At 29.3% G+C, this 23,589-nt stretch overlaps 1 protein-coding gene across 1 annotated transcript in view; it reads right to left on the bottom strand.

Moving 5' to 3' along the window:
• Neto (Neuropilin and tolloid-like) overlaps window positions 1-23,589 on the bottom strand; it is a 228,289-nt gene that overhangs the window by 61,664 nt on the left and 143,036 nt on the right. The window lies entirely within an intron of this gene.

The raw sequence follows: 23,589 nt of genomic DNA, 5'->3' as shown, positions 1-23,589 counted from the left end.
TTCCGAAAAAAATCTATTCATTTTCTATTATTCGTTTATGACTGGGAAACTCCAAAACTACCCTTCGCTAAAAAGTTTTTCTATGTACTCGTATATGTATAAAGTTTTGTTGGACACTTTAACTAACTAGTACCTATTTGCATGAATTAAACTTTTAAATATTTGTATACAAACATATTTGGTTCTGATACAAAAACAAAATTGACACGATTTATATGTTCAATGATAGAATAAGTTTTTGTACTTCATAATGGTTGCTAACTTGAAAAACATTGAAATAATTTAATGACTATGCTTTATTACAAAAATTAAGGTTTAAAATAAGTAATATTAATTAAATATTATTATTTATAATATTTAAAAAAGGCTTAAACAGAAATATGTCAAGATTTAATAATATTTATAAAACACAAAACGTAAAGATTTATTTTGAACGCCTCGTGCGCTAAAGTCGTTGTCCGGTAGTTGTAGCGGCTTGGGATTTATTGTAAACCATCAGGCGGCTAATATGTAAATAAATAGTATCTGTCTCTAGTCTTTCGAAACTTTATAAGAAGATCAAAGTCGTTTGTTAACAATGAAAACTCACAGTAGAATTGAAATATTTGGACCATTTTTAATTTATTGATGGATTAAAAGTGCATCAACTTAATTTTTAAAAAATGTTTAGTACTATTTTATAAATCATTTAAAATGCGTTTATAAGAGTTCTTTACCACAAATGAGTAGAACGACTTAAAAGTTTCTGAAATTTATATCACAAGTGTAGATAGGCTATAACACATATACGCTCTTAATTAAAGATAAATCCAGTGAATCGTATTTGCGTTAAAACAGTCAGTTCTAGAGCTATCTATTTCATAATTATTCATAATTAATAAAAAGTTTATATTTAGCACACACTATGGATATACGTTCGATATACTTATCATTTGGGCGTAAACCCAAACTTGTCATCCCTTTCTCAATTATGAATAATGATCAAATGGATAGCTCTCAAACAGTCTGTCTTAACGCAAATAGAGTTTAGTAATAAGTATTTAACGCCAGTTACTGCGCAAAATAACAAATGCTTTCAGCATATTAATCAACAGTTTACATTTGCCGACTGAACTAAAAGGCACGCGGTATAAAATTTTAAAATATTGTCTAGCCATAATAAAGCATTATAAGAAACATGGTTAAGTATTTGTTTATAGAACATATTGATTTTAACTAAAGAGCGATTAAAACAGTAAAATTAAATATATTATAGACCACCAAAAATCATTTTAAATAAAATATTCATCTCATTAAGAATAGATAAAGCTCGTAGCCGTTTTCAATCTATCATATCAGTCAATGAAAATATATTTCAAAAAAATTCGCCACCCTTTTCTAATTGGTAGTTCTATTAAAAGAGGGTGGAAAACAATGTCCATTATGGAGGGGAACCCTGGCAACTAAAAATCACTTTCTCTTCGACACTTCGTTTGACATATATGTACATCGAGGTTCAAGGCTCCCAAACTTCAAGAAACATTTAACTTGGACCACAACCGAGAGGAGGCCGATTTAAGTTCGGACCAACAAATATCACAGGAACCGCCGATTATTTTTCCCCATTCACTGGTCCAGCTCAACGTCCGGTATCCAGAGTGACCCACTTCGAAGACGCCTGTGACAACCCGTCTTAAATGTTGCGCAACAAAATAAACATGCAGAAATTTAGAGATTATCTTTTAAAAAATCATGTTACATTATGACGTTGCGCTAGTCTTTTTTGTAAGAATTAAGTGAGCAATATCAATATTTAGAGTGAGATTATAACATGCTCTTAAATTTGACTGGTTACTGACAGGAAGGATACACTGGCAAGTGTGAGGACACAGGAATGTATTTGTTGGTTGTTTTTGAGTAACATGAATTTCTTATTAAATTTTAGTAGAGCTTTGAGATTTTAAATCTAAAAAAGTAAAATAGTCATAACAAAGAAATGACTAAAAATTACATTTATGTTGTTTCTTTAAGTGTTTTATATATTTTTTAAAAATATTTAATTTGTCCACTGACATGTGCGTTAAATCGGAAGCTATGATAATGTTTATAAATTAAAAAAGAAAAAACTCACTTTTCGGCTTCGGAGCCCAGCGACGAAAATTCAAAATTTGAAGATTTCATTACGAAGATTGTTTTATGATTGTTTATCTAGTTTAATCAATGTATTCTTCTAATCCTCAACACTAGTTAATTTGCAATCCGAATATTTATATTCAGTCAAATGACAAATTAATGAAAATTATTGTCGCGTAGCAAAATTTTATAATCAGATAATAATTATTTAAAACTGTTGTCATGGTACTGTCAGCCATTTTGTTTTATATTTGAATGCTTATTTTTCATTGGTCGAAACAACAGAACGCATTACAATTTTTCAAATTCATATTTTTATTATTATTTATTATTATAATTAAATATATTTCATTTGTTTACGTGTATTATTATACACCATTCAAACAAAGCCATACGATTTACAGAGTAGAGAAAAATTATATATAAGATGACTGAGAGTTGGGAGAAATTTAAATATCTTCAAAATAAAATTATTTTTTGTATTATTACCATAAAAATAAACATTAAAATTGATTATTTGCTTCATTTAAAATACGGCATTCATTTCAGGATTATCTAATATTTACATTAAGTTCAATTAACTTATCGATGAATGTATATATTAAATTAATATTTTATTGTTTGCCTTAATTCAATTAATTACAAACAAGTTAGTAATTGAATCGCTTTATTAGGTACACCAAAATCTAAGCACCAAGGTAAGAAAAGGTCAAAGTAAACACCATGAAACAGCTCACCGACATTAATCGACCAATCCCTTTCATTAACACGCTTCAATACACGTGTTTATTGACAAAATGGCCCTTTTCCTTTCCTCCTTCGCTACAACACTTCCTTTTTATACAACGTCTCTGTCCTAGCGACAGGATTGAGATATAAAACGGCCGAGTACCCCGAGTTTTTGCCGATTAGCGGCGTTTTTGCCGGCATTAGGGGCGATTACTCGCAAGGGCCTCAACCCTTGTCACGTTTCGAGGGTTGGCGACGACTAGACTTCGCCACTCTCTCTGTCGACCGGAACTTGAGTGAATTAACTGACCTAGCGGCGCTTCCGGTGGTGACGGACTTTTTATACTTCTTTTACAAAATGGCCGACCGCATAAAGTCGCAGAGTGGAACATGTCCTTGTTTGAGCGTGATAATAAATCTGATACAAATCGATTGGATATTACTAAAATATCGTTTATCCAACCTCTGGAAATGCTCTTCTATTTGATAAGTGTTTACCGAAACACCTAATCGTTTTTTGGTACAAAATGGCGCTTTCTCCCCTTATCGCGCGCAACGCAAAACAAATATATAACCTTTTGTGGTTTGCGTATATTTGTTCGATCGGCTACTGTCGGGAAATATCGACAGATATCGTAAGCAAATGGCACACATTCAACCCTAAAGGGTTCGTAATGTATTTTTATGGCAATTATTAATTCAATTATAATTGTCTATTAAACTTGATAAGAAAAGTCATAAATTATCTTCTATTTAATTTTCAAATATCAGTTACTTTGTAGTATTATAATATCGTTAATAAAGATTTTTACTCTATTAATATTCAAAGGGTTTTACATACTATTATTAGTATATTCTTTTAACTGTATATACTTAGGACTATATGGACCGCTTTTAATTTATTTTAATTAATTTGTATGAAAAGAGGATTGTTTTACATACATTATCGTACGATAAACATATTATATTTAAGCGAACTTCTCCTTATTTTAGGCCGAGGAGACCGAGTCATATTTTTTTAATAGCCACCGTTTGCCACGGATTATGTCGGCAAAATAATTTAGTTTTCACGTTAATTTAGTGAAAGACTATTGTTTTAAAAAAAGCATTACTACCGCAATCGTAGTAAATTATAAAAAAATGCTAGCACGTTTTTAACAACATAACATAATTTCTGTTAAAGTGAGGTCTTACGAGTTTTAAAAAAATAATTAACGTATCCCAGATAAATAAACAAAGCAGCACTAAATTGCCACATTCTAATTATGTATTTATCTATTTAAATTTGAACCATCGTCAACTAACAGGTTACCGCAATGCATCACGATGGTCAAAAAATTATTCATAGTATTTTCACTTGACACACAAAATATAATATATGTAGGATTAACAATTTTATATAAAAAGAAAAAAAAAATATGTATTATTAAAATGATATAATACGAACTAGACCGGTTAATGTTATCGTATTAAGGAGCTGGACAGCGACAGGCGAATCGGTTAGTGCAGATGTCATGGCCTTGTCAGCAAATGAGGACGGAATCGAGATTTTCACAGATGTTCCGGAAATCAAAACTCGAATTACTCGAGAAAAGTTTGATTGTATACAACAACAAAAACAATTGGGATGACTTAGGAAAATCAATAATCTAAAGAATATGTTAGCATTTATCACTACAAACTCTCCTGAATGTATGGAAAATGCAATTTATCATCTAAATACAATTATACAAGATGCTGAATGGAGAACGTCTTCTCTTTTAGAAAACAAAAAAAGTATACGCTCTCACTTCACGACAAAGTCAAATTAAATAAATCAAAAAAAAAAAAACTAATCACTAAAGAAATGAAGGAGGCAATCTAAGAATATCTTTAAAACCTTACTGTTACAAAGTACATGAAATGGTTGTTTTGAAAAGTAATAAAGAGAATAAAACATCCTTAAAAAATATTTCCCTAATCAGACTTAATTACGCAAATGGAAAGAAAAGCTTTCGGCGATCACTTACTTAATACATTTAAATTATTTTACAAGAAAGATAATGGAATTTATAATTTGTTTAATGCACCTTTTCAGAAAAATTGAAAAAATCTTGATAAAATAAGTAGCATAGGGAATAGAAAAATAAATAAATTCCAAGAAGACACTGAAATATGACCTTATAAGTGTCGAAGTAATAAAATAATTGCTGGTGATCAGATTAATGACCGTCTTATTTAACCCTTTAAACGTCAGCGACATTTAGTAAGTCACCTGTTATTTCTTGTCACGCATCTGTATCTCTTTCTTTAAATAAATATAAAATACTTGGCTTACTGATTAATTAAGCTAGTACAAAATTTTTTAATGATTAATAATTTTTTTTTAATTAACTCGTAAACTTGTTTTAAAAAAATAATTTGTTTAAGAAAAATAATAAGTAAAAAAATATTTTTCAACAAGATGCCTCAAATTATAATTTTACGGATACCTCCTACAGACCGATGTGTGGTCCACCAATTCACATCTCAATTCACAGCCATTAACGCGAGTTTAACGTTTGAGACAATGACCCCTTCAAACGTGCTCCTATGTGTGTGGTCGCTACACTTTTATTAACATATTATATTCGATCTTATTTTGAATCACTTTGTTATGTTTATCCAGTGGTGATTTTAATGTAAATAATTTTATTTTAGGAAGATCGTATGATGTATTTATCGCAAAAAAAATCTGTTAATTTATAGTTTTGCGATGGTGTACCAAAAAAAAACCTACTAGGTGTAATGGTTAGTATTAACATCAGAGTTATGGATAAATTTGGCCACACACCGACAATTCTAAATGTAAGCTATATAAGGCCGTTTCTCACATAAAATATATTATACAGGGGTGTTTTAGTTTATGAGATTCTACTGTACACACGCGAGTATATTACCGATATTTCTCCCGTCATGTTTTCGTTGGAAAGTTGCGCCCTTATTTTCGGACGCCCTCATCCTCGCGTTGGTCGACGGCCAAATTTTTCTTCCCTTTATCTTTATTACCGATACACACAATACAGGCTCGGGCATTAGCGGGCCCGAGCAAAAATGTATCAGGAAACGATTCGGCGCGAAAAAAATGGCCTGAAATTTACGAGCTATATAGACCGCTACCGGGCCAATAATTTGTTGCGAAAGCTCCGAGCAAACTCCATTCCGGGATAATCAATTGAATTAGGCGAGTTACTCTACCCGGTTGTAAAGCTCGATTGACAATGATATACTATACACACATCGAACAAACGCGACTGTTTATCAAAGTTTATTGCTTGCGGAAGCGAGAGATTGTGCAAATGAGCTATATGAAAAGACGTTCAAGCAGGCGCCTGATTTTATTTCGTGTAATTAAGTTTAACTGAAATGAAACGCAGCATTTGAAGCTTTTTTGAATAGGCGAGCTTTTGGTTGAAAATGTAGTAAATGACGGATCATACAACTTTGGAGCACACGAAGCTTTACTCTCAACAATAATACTTTAACTATTCATAGAAAAAGTTTTATAATAAAGTGACCAGATATTCCAAGATTTAATTTGGAACTCAATAGGGACTAGGTCATTTCATTGTCAGTTAAATTTGTTTTCGTGTAATTTTAGTATATTTTATTTTAAACATATGTTTACTTATAACAAATACATTTCAACAAAAATAATTATAAATACACTGAAAAATATTATGTACAATTGCCACCCATCCGCTAAAATTTGTTTATTGAACATAATATTAAATAAAAAATATACTGTAATATTTTTTATTTAGAATTTTGCTATATATTTTATTAAAACATATTAAGAATTATAAAATAAATTTAGTGATACTTTAAAATAATATTAAAGTTTAAATATATTTTTTTAGTATTAAGTAAACCTTATAAATATATATACCTCATAAATATACAATATAACATCTTAAGAAAAATCATTATGCAAGGTTTTTACAAAAGCTTTTTTTCAAATGCGAAAGTTAAATTTTGTTTTTTAAACTTCAACAATAAAATTATTTAAAAACAGATGCATATTTTTTTAAGTTAGAAGCTGAGCAGCACACTAATTATACTATATTTGCGTTAGCACTGTCAGTTCGAGAGCTATATATTTCATCATTATGGATAATTTAGAAAGAGATAGCAACTTTGGATTTACGCCCCTACTAATAGCTCTGAAGCATACGATACGGATATACGTTTGATATACTTACCATTACTCTAAGTTGTTTTTTTAACACATTTTTAAAAAAAATCCAAGAATGGGTTGCAATGTGAATTTAAACACTAAGTAATGACCAAAAGCAGCCGATTCCCTCTTCACGCGAGACCTGGTCTAGAGAGTATATATGGATTAAATAAATAAAATAGAGTATTAATGACAAACAAAGTATAGATAAGGTAAAAGTGTTATTTATATATTGTCATTTATACGAAGTTTTACATTTACGCTTCTTATATAATTGGATCCTTAGACGACGGTACAAGAGGTTAGGAGGAGTTTTCCTCTCTTCATATTAGTGTTAGATTTAAATAATTTAGTTCGCTATTACCGATAGCTTGACACCTTTAAAGTTAAAATTTTGGCAGCTCCGTAGCCGCCCATTTATTACCGTTAGATTTGGTAGATAGCCCACTAGATTTTTGAAATAAGTAAATATTAATTATTATTTTAAATATCTGCATTAAACATATAAAAACGCAATGTTTAAAGTATATTTTTGGGTGTCCCTTAGGGCAAGGCACTCAGGCTTTATATTACAAGAAAGGTCGCATTTTTAATTAAATAAATGAAAAAAAACTAACGTGCTTAACAAATTGAGCAAAAATAAATTAAAAATTTATTTAAAAAAAAAAAAAAGATGTTTTAAACTGCGGCAGTGAGCGTTTTTTAAAAACAAATAATAAACAAAATCGTAAAAAAATATTTTTTTAAATTTTTATTTGATTTTATTTTTTAAACTAAACATTTTTACTCTCTTTACTTTTTTCTTTAAAATGATTTTTAACGAAGATATGATTTTTTTAATTTTTTTAATAGCCACCATTTTGTTTCAAAATGGTGGATATATCTAACTAACATATATATCTGAGATGTCTACAATGTCTATTTTTTGACAAAAAAATTATGCTGATATAATAAAAGGAACGAAAGTTATTGTGTCCTTAATTATTGTTAAATCACAAATATAAACCAATTATTTTCAAGCAAAATATGTTTTTGTAAGGAATCAAGTTAGGCTGAGTTAGGGTGTGCTACGATTTATCGTACCCCAACCTAGCCTAGATTTTTGAAAATTTGATTTTAGAAAATATAAATTTATATACACATTTATATGTTTTCAATTTTATACCTTCAGGTACACATGGATGCGGTCACCGGGGCGGTGCAACGAGTGCAAGGTACCCAGGCGGCATATTACGAAGGGGTCCAATTTTTTTAATTTTTTTTTTTTAATTTTTATAAAAAAATATATTTTTAATTGTTTTTCCATAGCATCATCTTTATATTTTACGTAAAAATAAAATGTTTCATAGTATAAGAAGTTGCAATTTAAAAAAAAAACAAATCAAATTATTAATTTTTAAAAAAGGTTTAAAAATTGAAAATAAAATGGACCCCCTTCTAATATGCAGCCTGGGTACCATGCACCCGTTGCACCGCCCTAGTGACCTAACTTAATTCATAATAAAAACAAATTTTAACTGAAAAAAATAGGTTTATATATGGAATTTACTCAAAATTAAAGACACGATAACTTAGGCTGCTTTTATTATATCAGCATAATTTTTTTGCCAAAAAATAGACCTTGTAAATATCTTAGATATATTTGTTAAAAAGCAATATTTACCATTTTGTTTCAAAATGGTGGCTCTTCAAAAAATAAAAAAAATCGTATCTTCGTTAAAAATCATTTTAGAGAAAAAAGTAAAGAGAGTAAAAATGTTTTATATAGACGTCGCGACCAATTTTCGATCACTTTTTTGAGCAACTGGGGCTGTATATAGGCAATAACGCGGCGAATGTTGGCTTTCAAGTCGTCCATCGTCTTAAGTTTATCGGCGTAGACTAGCGACTTCACATATCACCACAGAACATAATCCAAAGGTGTTAAGTCACACGACCTTGGAGCATGGCCGGATCGAATTTCAGGCAGTACAGGCGATCACCTGGGGTGCTAGATATTGTGGGGCGCCGTGATACCAAATAAAGGCGCAATATTCCCTTAAAATTATCAAACAATACGGTTTAAGGAATGTTGATGCGCTGACCTAAGTGATTTGCTGTAAAGCAATAATGACATTATACTCTTTTAAGTGAATATTGCGCCTTTATTTGGTATCACGGCGCCCCACAAGATCTAACGCCTCAGACGATCACCTGTACTGCCCTTGCAATATAAATACGACACGGACCCAAAACCCTTATTGGTCAGTAGATAGTATTGATTGTCAATGTCAACAATGAGTCATTTCCCACCTACACATTATATCCCAAATAGCAATACAATCAAACTCGAACTGATCCAGTGACATTGCCCGGTGTAATAATGACAAGGCCCGTGTTAACAATTTGCTAAAGGCCCATTGTTAACGCCGCACGCGCCAATCTCCATCCCCGTCGGGCATGTCAATTTATGACCGAGGCGATAATGATCGCTGTCGTTAAATTTGCATGTGCCACCTACCCAGCGACATAGGTACCTCAGATGAAACGATATTGGAAGCGAGGGAATCGCATTCTTGTTCGATCGAACCGGAGCCTTGTTCCGCGATTAAGGCGGCTTTACGCTCTTGCGTTTATTCTCAAAACATCCGACGGAGACTTGTGTAGGGAGATGGAGGCTGTGTGGGGTAAGAGATGGGATAAGAGCGTTGGGTGCAGTCACATTTCTCAAGTATACATAAATTCTTGAATCCGAAAAACTATATTTAAATATTAACCAATCTGGATATGCAAATAGCTTAGTAGCCACAAATTCATATTAGTTCCTAACTCTTAATCAAAACTCTTAGGACACGCGGGAGAAACTTCGGAAAGTGAAAATAAATTCAACCCAAGGTTATTTACAGACATAAAATATGTATATATTAGAATATATATTCGTTTCTCACAGAGTTGGTAGTAGAGATTCTGTACCTACACGAATACCATATATTTTTATCAGGTACCTGGACATTTTAATTTCAATATAATATCTGATTCATTCATATTAAATATATATCTAACACAATTTTCTATTTTTTATTTCGCAAAACCTATTTAGATATTAAGTGGCTAGTGAGAGCGGTGTATCGAAAACAGTCCGAAAGTATTGTTTCACAATTTAAGCTGTAAGACACATTTTTTGCATATTAATAAAAAAATTAAAATGCAGGTAATTGAAAAAAATATACACGGCATATTTTTTTATATTTTGAAAACTATTTCAATGAAATGTTAATACTAACTACCCTGAATAAATTATTTGATATGATATGATCCTCAGCGTATAATATGAATATTGCACCAGTAGTTTGCTAGATATAATGATGCAAAATTGTGCTTTGAAGCCATAAAAGGCGCAGCTTTTATTAAAAAAAACAATAATTTATTTTTATATTCAAGGGATGCAAACTAACGTTAACCCTTTCTACGCTATACCCACCGAGACGAGTCTTCAGCGCAATACCCCTCATATGATGGGTTCCTAATACCGCAAGTTTTTTAACAGCTATCCATATAAGCTTTTAAAAGCAGTTTGATAGCAATTTATTTATTAATTATATGATATTTGAAGTAAAACAATGAAGCATATAAATGTCAATCAAACATTTATTTAATATGTTTTTTTTTTATGTATATGTATGTATTTTTTTACTAATTTATAAGTGACTTTAAAGTGCTAATTTATTTGCAAAATTTTTAGTTAGATTGTCAACCTGATTCGGCATATTTTTCAAAACTACAGCAATAAAATAAAAAAATCATACATCTATTGAAAAATCATAGAAAAATATAGAGAGCAAAATTATTTTATAAGTAAGTTAATAATAAAAAAAATATTAAAAAAAGATTTTTCATTTTTTTTAATATTCAATATAAGATATATGTCATATACTTTATATTAAATAATACAAGGTATGTAGCAATAATATAATAAAATTTAGAGTAATTGTAAAAATATAATAAAAACAGCATTTAGTAAATAAACAATATATTACAATAATAAACATGTGTAAAAAATTATTACATCTAATTTTGGAACGAATTTCGGAATTTTTTTCAACGAGAATAAAAATTTAAACTCACACTGGCAATATTTTTTATATGGCATGAAAAAAATCTGGTATTTGTGTTGCGATAAATGAGACTCCTCATTATAATGAAATCACATTGGTGCTTTCATAAATAATGAGGCAATACTATAAAGTTTCAGTGCGATGAAATATGCATTATTATTAGATATATTATAAATACCAAAATATCTGCAAACGTCTCTTAAAAATATAATTGGAATTTGAGATTTTTAATTAAATTTTACTTTAATTTTATTATTGTGTTATTTTAAAATATATACATATGTAATATATGTTACGTATTTTATATTTAAAATATCCCACCAACTAAAAATTACCAAAGAATGCAGAATAATTCATAGCGAAAGTTTGTACATAAATGTGAATTTAATTTAAACCTAAATGTGCTGTACAAATTCCTCAAAAGAATTGTTTAATTTTATAAAAAAAATGCTTAAAATAGATTGTCACTGTAATTATTAATATATTAAATACGTATGTAGTATATTAATGCTTCTAAGGCAGTAAAATCAAATTTAAAAGCCTCGTTCAAATACTTCCAATCAACTGCAAAAATAAACCTACTATATTTAAAAGGTTATATTTGCCAATACGGAATTTTCAAACCAGCATATAAAAGTTCTCTGACTAACAATACCTTCACTAAAACTCAAATTATAGTTAAGTCATTAGGTAGTAAAAGTCATACATGTACATAAAAATATAACGTAAAGGACTATCTTTAGAATATAATTAACATATACATTTTTTTTAATATTACCTTTGCTATTTAGAAATAAGTTTGATATTAAAATGTTATTATTATTAGTAAATTAATGAAATTTTCTATATGTAAAAAAATATTAAAATTTCCTTATATAATATATAATATAATATAATAGACATGTTTGCTTTTTATTAATATTATCATTATCTGTTGCAAAAATTAGTATGATCTTTGCCATTTTACACTTTTAATGCAAACTTTTCGATTCCGTTCCGGTGAATATTCTCAAATTTAGAGTTCATAAAAAAACTTTTTGCGAAGCAAAAAACTTTTTCGCTTTTAATACACGCGTCTACGAAAAAATATAAAAACTACTCTTTTCACAACTGTTGCTTTATGTCTTATTTTAAAGATATATTTATATGTACAATACAATACATTATTAAGACGCAATAAAACATATTTTAAGAAGTATAATATAATCGATAATGATTTTTTTGAACATATGTATAATATATCATACTCTTTGACTTACTTCTAAAAATACAATTTATTAAGATTAAGTATTACTTATATTTTTTCATCTTAATTAATCGCATTAAGAGTGGCTAAGTGCCTCAAAACTTGTTTTTAAAGACTCAATTCAAGTCTTTACCAAAAAAGTAAGTGAAACTAGTACGTAAGCGACACGCTCACGCATAGAGTCAAAATGGCGTTGAATAATATGTATTTTTTTTATTATTATTGAATCATCTCACTCTCATATCTAAGGACATAACTCATATTAGATTGTTTCCAGTCGGTTGGGCATTGGCATGCAAGACAGGAAGAGGGTCGCACAAAAGTTGCGGTCTATTTTTTTAACCGTGTTTCGACAAAATACAGAAATATAATAATATATTATAGAGAAGATATAAAAAACGAACGAAAGATAAAAAGAATATTTCTCGCAGCGAGGCGAAGACGGAAAGGGATGAGATCGGATCCGTATAAATGCCTATATCTGCGCGTATCAGCCGCCATCGCTTAGCCGAGGAATTTTTACGGATATGTGCCCTTTTGGTTCAACGATCCCTAAAGGATGAGCGCCCTGCTGCCAACCGCAAGAAATTATTTATTATTTTAACGAAAAACAAAAAAGAAATGCTTATGCAGTCCAAAGACGTGCGTTAAGTTCATGAAAATCAATGTGAAGCAATATTTTTAGACACAAAAACATACAATATATAAATTTCATAAATCTATTTAAATCGTCAGGTGCGCTTTTATAATATCGGCGTGACGAATGAACTTGTTCTGCATGTAGCCTTTACTCTCATGCTTAACGGATGGTCCAATCAATACAATAAAATCTATAGCACGCTATTTTCGTATCTGAATGATGATACTATATTACTATGTGTATGCATATACATATATTGCGTTTACATCGTTAAAGATTTAAGGGGAGCAAGAGATGCATGGGTTTCTCTGGTCGCCAAAAATCTCTAATAATACAACTTTGTGTGTTGATACCAAGTTTGTTTGAGGGTGTGTGCGTAAGAAACGAACGAGCAGGGCCAGCGTTTAATGACATGGAACGGTTGAAGTTTAACTGTGATAGTTAAACAACTTATGCTTGCGCAAATAATCGCATTCGTATGAGAATTTCCTAATGGCTTCTGAGTAAATATTTATCGATTTGTTGCATAGCGAGTGCTTCTCTCAGCACACCCAAGTCTAAATATTATGAGTTTATACAATCACCGATGATTGACGTCAAACAGACGCACACAATATTATTTTTATAATAACTAAAAACTGTGTATTTATACTATGAAATATTTTTTTATCAGGGCTACCTTTATTTACTTTAATATATAATATTTTTTAAATTATATATTGATATCTTCTGGCTGACAAATCGCTAAGTCTATAACGCTTCAACCTCCGTCCGATGTAACCCCAATCTGTCGAGATATATATTACTTACATCTCTTCAACTTTTCTTTTACTATATTTACACAAAGAAAAGAGCCGTGGGGTTCATGTGATGCATTATAATGATTTTGATTGGAATCTTTGGAATATTTCGTTGTTTTATTTTTTATTTAATTTACGGATGTGCACTTAATTTATTTCTTTTCTATTTGACTTTACGATGGTGTCCATTGCAGTTTTTTTAATAATCAGTAAATAATATATATAGTGTTGCTTCCAATAATCTGCCTTGTGAAACTCCAATTATAATTAAATGGACTGATTTTCAAGTATGACTTCAGGATTAAATTATACTCACATATGTATAATATATTGTGTTTATATATTTTATGTTGTTATTCATTTTTTTATACTATCCATAATTTAAGCAGATGGAGATCAATGACTTGTTTTTGTTCCATTGTGTCTATATAAATATAGACAGTTCGTTGTTTATGTTCATTATGAAGTATCTCTTTGTTTTAAATCTTGTATTGTCACGTGCATTTGTATGACACCGGCGTGACAAATAATCTTGTTTTACGCGTAGCATCATTGTGTGTGAATTTTTAAATCCATATTTTAACAATGCTTTGAATTTGCTTAGCACGCTTCAGCTCTTTTATATACTTTAAATAAAAATCTGTCTTTGGTTGATTGTATATATAGTACTTGAATTTTATTTTAACAAAATGTCATTCTTTCTTATCAATAACAAATTTGAGTTCAAGGTGATAATATATTTTCAGCAGTGATATTGTCCTTGATTGGGTCACAGTTAGTGTAAAAGTATCAAGCTTTTCAATTGTTTCCTCACATAAGCTTGATTAAACGGACTAAGGGACTTATTTGGTAGCATTGTCAAACTCCATCTGTGATGTCCGTTTTCTTTTATCAAGCATGATAATATTTACCGTGTGATTCTTTTTAAGTGAAACCATTGTCGTTTTTCTCCTGTCACAACAGAATATAATAAATAACAACGTGTTCAGCGATCTTATGATGTTTGTGCATTATTTACGTCTTCTTTAAATTTTTAAAAAGCTTCCTAAATCATTTTTTTTCTCAACTTGAATTTTTTCATTTACTATTCGTAGCTTGCTATTTGTTTTTTAGTTTATTGTAATAATACAATGTATTATTTTATTACAATACACAAAACCTGTTTGTTTACGACGTAAAAACAAATTAGAAAATCTAACATAAAATAGCAATTATATATTTTAGCAAAACTAACTTTAACATATGTTTTTACTAAAAACATTTTTTTTTATAAAATTTACTTTTATTACTAAAAAAAAATATATATGTATATAAATAAAATTTGAAGTACATAATATAGATAATAATAATTTTAAGTCACTATTCTTCAAAATACTTTAAAAAATAATAATCTTAATAAGCAATATATTTTTTTTTAATTTTCTTAAGATAAAATCGGCAATTGATGAAAAACTATACTTTAAAAAAATATTTTGAAATAGCGATGCATTTTAGATAGACACAAATTTAATTATCTTATATGTATGGTGTTAATATTTAAGAAATAAGCTAAAAATATCTTAGAAATATAAATATTTGCATTAACATATAGTATGTAATATTTAAATCTTAGTCTAGAGCAATAAATTTAACATAAATGAACAAATTTTTGATCCTTGATTTTACTTGACGTCACTAACAAAATAGAAGATATATATGTCTACGCAAATAATAACCATCAATGCGTAGAACCAATTTGCAGCAAAACCGTTGGACCATACTTTAACAAAAAATAAAACAACGGGTTGTCAATAATATTCGTGAGATAATTGTCAATAGCACACATTCGTGATACAATATAAAAAAAAATATAAAAAACTTTTTGGATTATCGAAAAATAAAAAAAAAAAAAAATTATTTTACATTTTTCAGATTTCCATGCGTAATTAATTCCTATCCGAGCGGGTTTTTAGATCACCAATACAAAGATAAAACCGCTGGCCGGTTAAAGTAATAGAAAATTACCAAAAATATTGATAATTAAAATACTTTCGATCTTCCGAGAAAGTATGCATATTTTCAAACATTTAGCACGAACACCTTTGGAAATGGTTTCTTATCTAAGTGTCTTATTTTATTACTTAAGCAAAAATATGACAATTTTGAGTGTTAAAATTTGTAAACAAATTTTTGTCATTCCGAGACTCTTATTAAAACCTTAAAAGAAGTGTGCATATTAGGTATGAGCCAGTCTTTAATTTTCCAGCGTTATTAAAAGGCAGTGGTTTTAAACGTTTTATGATATTCGTACAAATTCAATTTTATACCATAAAAAATTGCTTTTAAAAAATTTTTGAGAATTCAGAAAATTTTTTGAGAAATGCGAATTCTCGATTTGATATTTTTCGAGAAATTCTCGAGAAGAAACACAACATACTATTGTTTTATACTAAAATAAGATGTTTTTTGCAGGGACTGTCTAAAGAAGACTGCCTGTTTTTAAATGAAAAACTAGAAATAACACTTTTGAAATCATTTGTAAATATATAAGCAATTGAAAGTAGCAAATAATACCCTTATTGGTGTTAATCTAAGATATTTTGCTTAATTGGACTTTTACAATATTGTATAAAAGAATGTTTTAGACAAAATTTCGAGTATTTTCTTGACTAATTATAAAATGACTCATTCTGCTATACTTGAACACTAATCGTGAGGTATTTCAGCTTTCTTTCTTACTGATTAAAATCAAAAATGAAAATAATTTTGGTCCTTTTTTATTTAAATAAAATAAAAACAAATAAAAGTTTGTGACGAGAAAAAATGTAAAATTTATCAATACGATTTTAAAAAATATTTATTTATAAAATAAATTTGACATTTGTGTGTTTTTTTAATGAGAAAAAATATTTGCCAATCAGTTTGAGAACCACTGATTAAATTTGTATATATTTTAATGATTAATACTGATATATAATATGATTAAAATATTTCTATCCTGCGAATATTTATGAACCTAAATTTAAAAAATATTATAAATAATTGTTTTTAGATATGTACGATTGTTTTAAACGTATTGATGCTCCAATTAAATAAAATATGAGTGGTTGTTAAATCAAATCTTCTCACACTTAACATTAATAAAAATAAACCACACTGCACTTTTCATAAATCTTCAATCATCATAAAGATAATCCACTATTTATTTATTTTATTGGCAAATAAATCAAAGCTGCAAAGTGCTTCTATAAAGCATAAGAAAAAAAACAGCACACTCGATATTTACGATCTCCATCAAGGATGCTATCCTTTTTTACATAACCAAAAAGCAAAGCTACTGTTCTTGGCAACGGTAATGGCCATTACACGCTTTCACGAGGTGTGAAATTTTATGTGAAAACTTGCTTCGTCGAAACACCCAAACGAACGAGGTTGACTTGCCAAACTTGGCCGATATATAAGAAGCCAAAAAAGAAAAACATTTCGCAATTTGTATGCTTAAGGACCCTCTTCTTTTTGCGCGTCGAGAAAAAAAGTAATACACATTATATTGTATGGGTAGGGAAATTTTTTGGCTATAGCCCCGGGGCGAGAGGGTTTTCAATTATTCACTTTGCACAATCACATTCAAAGTCTGCCGTTGTCCGAATTTTTTTCTTAAATTCATTTTTAAAACTTGGAAGTAATGCGAAAACGTAATAAGTGAATTTTCGAGGAGAGTGATTTTAAGCTTCGCGATAATGAGACCGTAAAATAAACGCGATTCACGTTATAAATGCAAATTATTATTTGCTCGAAATGTTAACAAACTTTTAGAAATCATAACGATGTTTCGCTTACAAAAACTTTTAAGTATTTAATGCTTGGATCTAATCTTGTGATCTCAGACTTTCATTTCTTATAGTACAATTTATCGGATTTTGCCCTTTAAATATTTCATATTTTGAATCGTTAAATTGCGTTGCTTTTGGGGTCGTTAAAATTTGAAATGTTGTGGGAATTAATTGGATCAAACGGATTGAGTTCTAAAAAGTTTCTAACCCAGAGGGTTGATCAGCGTTTACAAATACTCAGTCTGTTGTTTATTTTTAAAATAAAATAATTTATTAATATATTAAAATGTATTTTACAAGAGTAAACCTTTTGAATAAGTTGATAAATATTCATATTTCAAGTTGATCGGATTGATTCATTAAAATAATATGTAAAATAATTGGATGAGTTTGAAGCGACGATTTTATACTTGTTATTGTAATGTTTATAATTTCCAATTAGCATTATTAATAATTATTACTACACTATTTTATATGTATTTCAATAACAAATTTTATATAATAAACATATAAAAATAAAAGCTACTTATCTTGCAAATAAATTGCCAGAAACATTTTTATATGTTTGACTGTATAATGATTTAGCATACAATTTTTTACCAGAAGTTTGTCATGTTTAATAAATAATAAAATATTGTTATTATTTAATTAATTATATAAGTGTAAAATACATATTAAATGAGTATTTTATTTGACATATTTATAGAAACATTTTTATTTTATTTTATAATATAAATCTTCCCATCGTTTATGTTTATTATTCTCCTACTACTCGAACAAATTTTTAATTGCAATAGCATAAAATGTTTAAGATTTTTAAGCAAAATATTTTTATCGCTTCATTAAGAAAATTTATTGTGTTACTCCACACCGAGCAATCATATATTATTATCTGTAAAATCAGTGTAGATGATATCTACTTGATTGCCTACTTTTTGTTACAAAATTGATAAGATAAACAAAAACCATGTTATTGGTCAAGTAAGTATTCTTCGATATGATTTGAATCATACGTGTGATTCAAAAAATCACTTTTTAAATTTGATTTTTTTCAGATAAAGTACTTATTTTTAACGATTGGTTCAAAACAAATAACAGCAGATGAGCGATAAGCTCCTGCATTTTTTAGGCATAAAAGCTTGAACGAAATCAGGGGTTCTCGTTTTTTTCAGCTTCAATTTTAAAAATTCGTACTGAATGTTATTAAATTTAATGGTATTGCTACAATAGATATTATAATTTCAAGAATATGATAAGACTGCCTAAGGCTCTAATAATGACTAGTCAATAAAAAGTGGATCTTGGCGCGTTTGCCAGTTCCGCGCCATGAATTATTAAAGTGGCTCCACTCGGCTGCCGCCATTCGACCAGGTCAATTATGCAAATTCCGCTATAAGTTTCTGGGGTGCAAAGTTTAGAAATGAAGGCTTAAAAGTTGTATGGTAGCCGCCCGACGAGATACCACAGTCGGTGGAAGTTTGAAAAAATTACACATATTTAATTCTCGGCGTTCTTTATACGATTGCCTTTTTTCCTTTAAAGTTTTAAAACGATATTCAAGAGGCGCTTATATACAGTTGGATAGACCAAATGGATGGCAAAGATATCAAGAGTGGTTTGAAAACTTACACATTATTTTTTGCACCTTAAAAGGTTGAATAAAATCATAGGGCGCAATATATTTTAATTTATTTAAATTAAATATAAACTGTCTGGTTTGAGACGCTTGTGATTTTTAATTATATGTAATGTATACAGATTATACGAAATTCTAGAAGCTGTCACCATAACACATTGCATAGCATATTGTAACACATTAATCAAATAATCATAATATACACAAGCAACACATTAAATAAACGTGTAACATAATAATCATGTCATTACGTTTTAACTTTAAATACGGAACAATTATATGTATAAAGCAAGTACAGGATCATACAGTCGTATTATTCAAGAAGCATCCTTACTTGCCTCGCTGTTATATAACGTTTGTCCATCCAAGATAAGGCGTGTCCAACATACAATTATATGAAAATAACAGTGAATACTGAAGCACATTTTAACATAGTACTTTAAAGTAATATTAACGATGTGCTGTAGAGTCAACACACCAGCTAATTTAAGTCAATGATTATTACCTCAAAGATATGGGTTCAAATCCTACATACATCTTTGCGTTTTATTAATTTATATGCTGTCCTAAAGATTGGTATTTGTGATTATTAAATATTTTTTATTACGAACGAACATCACAGATTATTTTAATAAATTATGCAATGATCTGTGTCTCGGGGATTGGAATTAATAATTAATATTTAAATATACAGCGGATAAATTATGATGGATAATTAAAATCGAGCTAGTGTCATATATATTCATTTATAATTTGTGAATCTAATTTATATTTAAATATATGTCACTGATTTACAGATTTTAATTAAGATGTTCCATAACTTATTTAGTAGTTATTGATTGTGTTCACTTGGTCGTGATGCATGTTGCAAAATAATATTTACAATAAATTAATCATTGATAAACTGCTTCTAGCAACCGTTTAAATTATAATTTAACTCAGGTGTTGCTATGCAGTTATTTTTAGAATTTACAAATATATTCTTTCTTTCAGAGCTTTGTTAGGTTAAAAATATTACTTGTTGATTTAAATTTATCAATTCTATTCGTCGTTTCATAATTATATTTTTAGTCTTCAGTGACGATTAAATATAGAAATGATTTATTTGTATGCCTTTTTAAGCTGAGATTACAAAGGAACTGTATAATTTAATTCTGGACATTTCCCATTAAGTATGGATTGTTTGTGATTAATAAATGTATATGTTCACTAATTGCTTTATTGAATAAGAGATTTAAACGCTTATAGAAAGACTTATACCATTAAGTCTTAAATTACCCTATATAACACAAATTAAATATTTACAGGCTCTCCTTTATGCATGGCAAAGTCATGTCTAAATAAAACATTTAGTTTACTTTTAGAATGAATTTAAAGTAAAAAATTAAACCTTTTAAATTATATATAATAAATAGTAATAACAGAAAAATACTACTATTTATTTTTTGATTTATTACAAAACTGATTTGTAATAAATAAAAAATATGGTCTGTGACATTCTACAGCTCGCAGTTAAAAAATATGAAATGACGTCACTGATGTTCAGATTTAAAAAATCTGAGCACAAAAGTTTGAATCAATCAATATTTTAAAAAATATGTAATTTCAGTGTAGTCATATCAGAATACATTTTCACTGGTAGATATATATTTTCACCAGTGAAAATATAATTTATCTGACAGGTGCTAGTAAAATTATAATATTTAAACCATTCCATATGTAGTAATAAATACATTTACAAACTTATGAAAGTATATTTTCACTAGTTAAATCCAGTTGATATTTATTTCTACTGCAAAAATAAAATTTTACTGATAGGCGCTAGTGAAATTGGAAGCTGCTCTAAAATATCTATAAAACACAATTTGACAGTTGCGAAACGTACATTTTTTGTTCAAACCAAAACTTAACCTATTGAAAGTTTTAAAACTTTCATTAGATCAAGTCTAAAATACAAACTAAGCCAACTATACTCTTAGAGGAAAATCAGCGGAACAAGAAGTACAGATATCGCATCTCGCATATTGCTCTATAGTTCGTCTGCACTTCGATATTATCATGTTTTAAAAATATTATAGCTATTCTTACTGATATAACTATGGACTTCTAATATAAGAATGCTAATCAAAGTATATTCAAACCGAATTTTGGTCAATAGGAGGGCGCAAAAACAATTATCACTTCTCAGAAGTCAAAAATTCACGTCAAAAGCAATAAAATCGTGTCGGTGCTGTCGCAGTGGGAACGCTCGGTAACGAGCGTTCCCACTGCGACGGCGCCGGCACGATTTTATTGCTTTTGACGTGGATTTTTGACTTCTGAGAAGTGATAATTGTTTTTTGCGCTCTTCTATTGGTCAAAATTTGGTTTATATGTGTTTAATTTGATTCTCACTTATTGTAAGTCGTAATATTATCAAAAAAAGTTTTAATATGAAATGTTAAGCGGCACGATTTTATTGCTTTTGACGTAAATTTTCTTTAATTTGACCAGAAAAATGCATGTCATTTAAAGAAATGAAATGAAAATAATAAATATACGACCACTGACGTCCCTGCTTTAATCTGTATATTGAACGATAAGGAAGAAAAACGTGTTACTGGTTCACTAAAGCCCACCGACAGTTTTGTGTAACATTAAATCAAAGAGGCGGCGATAGAACTAATGTTTTTAACATACAATTTATCACTCAAGTTTTGAATTGGGGTAATTTTTATATATAAGTAATGAAAGTTTATGTTAAAAATTAAAAATATATTAAGATAACCCTGACAGTTTATTAAATGTCAAATTCCTTTTAAAACCTGGATTTTATATTTGGACGATGTGAGAGAAAACCGTGTTACTGGTCCACTAAAGTCCGCCAACAGTTTTTTATGGATATATGTATTTGTGAAACGTTAAATCAAATATCTGCATGTTTTAAAGGGACGGCAATTTAAGTATAGTTTTTAATATACAATTTAATACGGCAATTTTGGATCGAGATAACTTTATAAATCTCCACGAATAATGAAATGATTTAAAATATATTAAGATCACTCAGACAGTTTTTTAAATGGCAAATGCCTTTTAAAAGTCGATATAGACTACATCGACCAAGATTTTATAATCGATGGACTTTGTCAACGTCTTTGAAAATCACAAGAGATTAGTGTCTGTATCATAAAAGCACTAAAAGACACTTTTATGTAACCAAACATTTTATCAACACAATAATAAGTTTTTGCCCCCATAATACGCAAAATAATTTCAGATTCGAACATCGTTAAATTTGTTTTAAGCTATTAAACTAATAAAACTTTCTCATCTTAGTTTTAAAGCCCAAATTATATATTAAAAATAAGAGTAAAATTGTTAAAAAATATGAGTCAAATCCCATTGTTGATATAACGATAAGTAAAAAATATATATATTTAAAGGAAACGTTGTTCTTAGTGGGTTTTTTCAGTTTACATCTATTATTGTAGGAACAATACATTTGCTTTTATTTCGACTCGGTGTAGTACTTTCGTTTTTTTGTTGTTCAGAAACTGAAATATGTAGCTACTACGCGATTTAATTTTGTTTTCAGATTCAGTCTCCTGAACGCGCCGCCACTGGTTAAATCGTAAAAAATCAATGTACGTTCGTTTCGTTATGCTTTCTTTTTTGTGTGTGTTTGAAATTTAACCAAAGCCATGTGTAGTGCCGGTAAATAAGTGCCGCTGCAATTTATATTGAAGCATCAGATACAAAAAGCCATAAATCTGGCGTGGTTCAGTAAACCTGGCCGTAAGGGTTGGCTGGGATTGTGGAAGGTTTATGAAAGCACCGCAGGGGGACAGGAAGGCGAGGGGGCGTAGGTGAAGGTGATTTTGGGGAATCTTTAGACGTTTATCTTCACGCTTCGACTGGCGTGATATCAGTTCTACCTGAATGTGTTGAAACGCCTCCGGCCACCGAATTTATAAGGCGTACGCACGCGAAAACAATATCCATTGAAAATGGACACTTCGCTAGTCAAGGGTTTCGTCTGATAAAAAATCTTTTGGTAAAGGTGACACCAAGCTTGCTATTGGAATGCTTTATTGGTGAAAATTGATTCAAGCCTTCGTGTTCAAAAACATTTTTTTTAAAAACTCTGTGTGTTTGTACAAAGGAACACAGTGCCTTTTTTATTGATAAACTCTAGGCTCTGGTTAATTGTGAGCAGCACTTAGTGGAATCAATAGTGTGGTTTGATAACAGCAGCAACTTATCTACTGCGGATCCTTCCATTTTTCTTACTAATCTATTTACATCGTTTTCAGTTCGTACGACACAGAAAAAGCACCAGCTAACAC

The sequence above is a fragment of the Plectrocnemia conspersa genome, unplaced genomic scaffold (genome assembly GCF_051122295.1).
Source record: "Plectrocnemia conspersa isolate PC_06_02 unplaced genomic scaffold, ASM5112229v1 ptg000009l, whole genome shotgun sequence".
In the NCBI taxonomy this organism is placed as follows: Eukaryota; Metazoa; Arthropoda; class Insecta; order Trichoptera; family Polycentropodidae; genus Plectrocnemia; species Plectrocnemia conspersa.
This window is presented reverse-complemented; position numbering and strand designations above follow the sequence as displayed.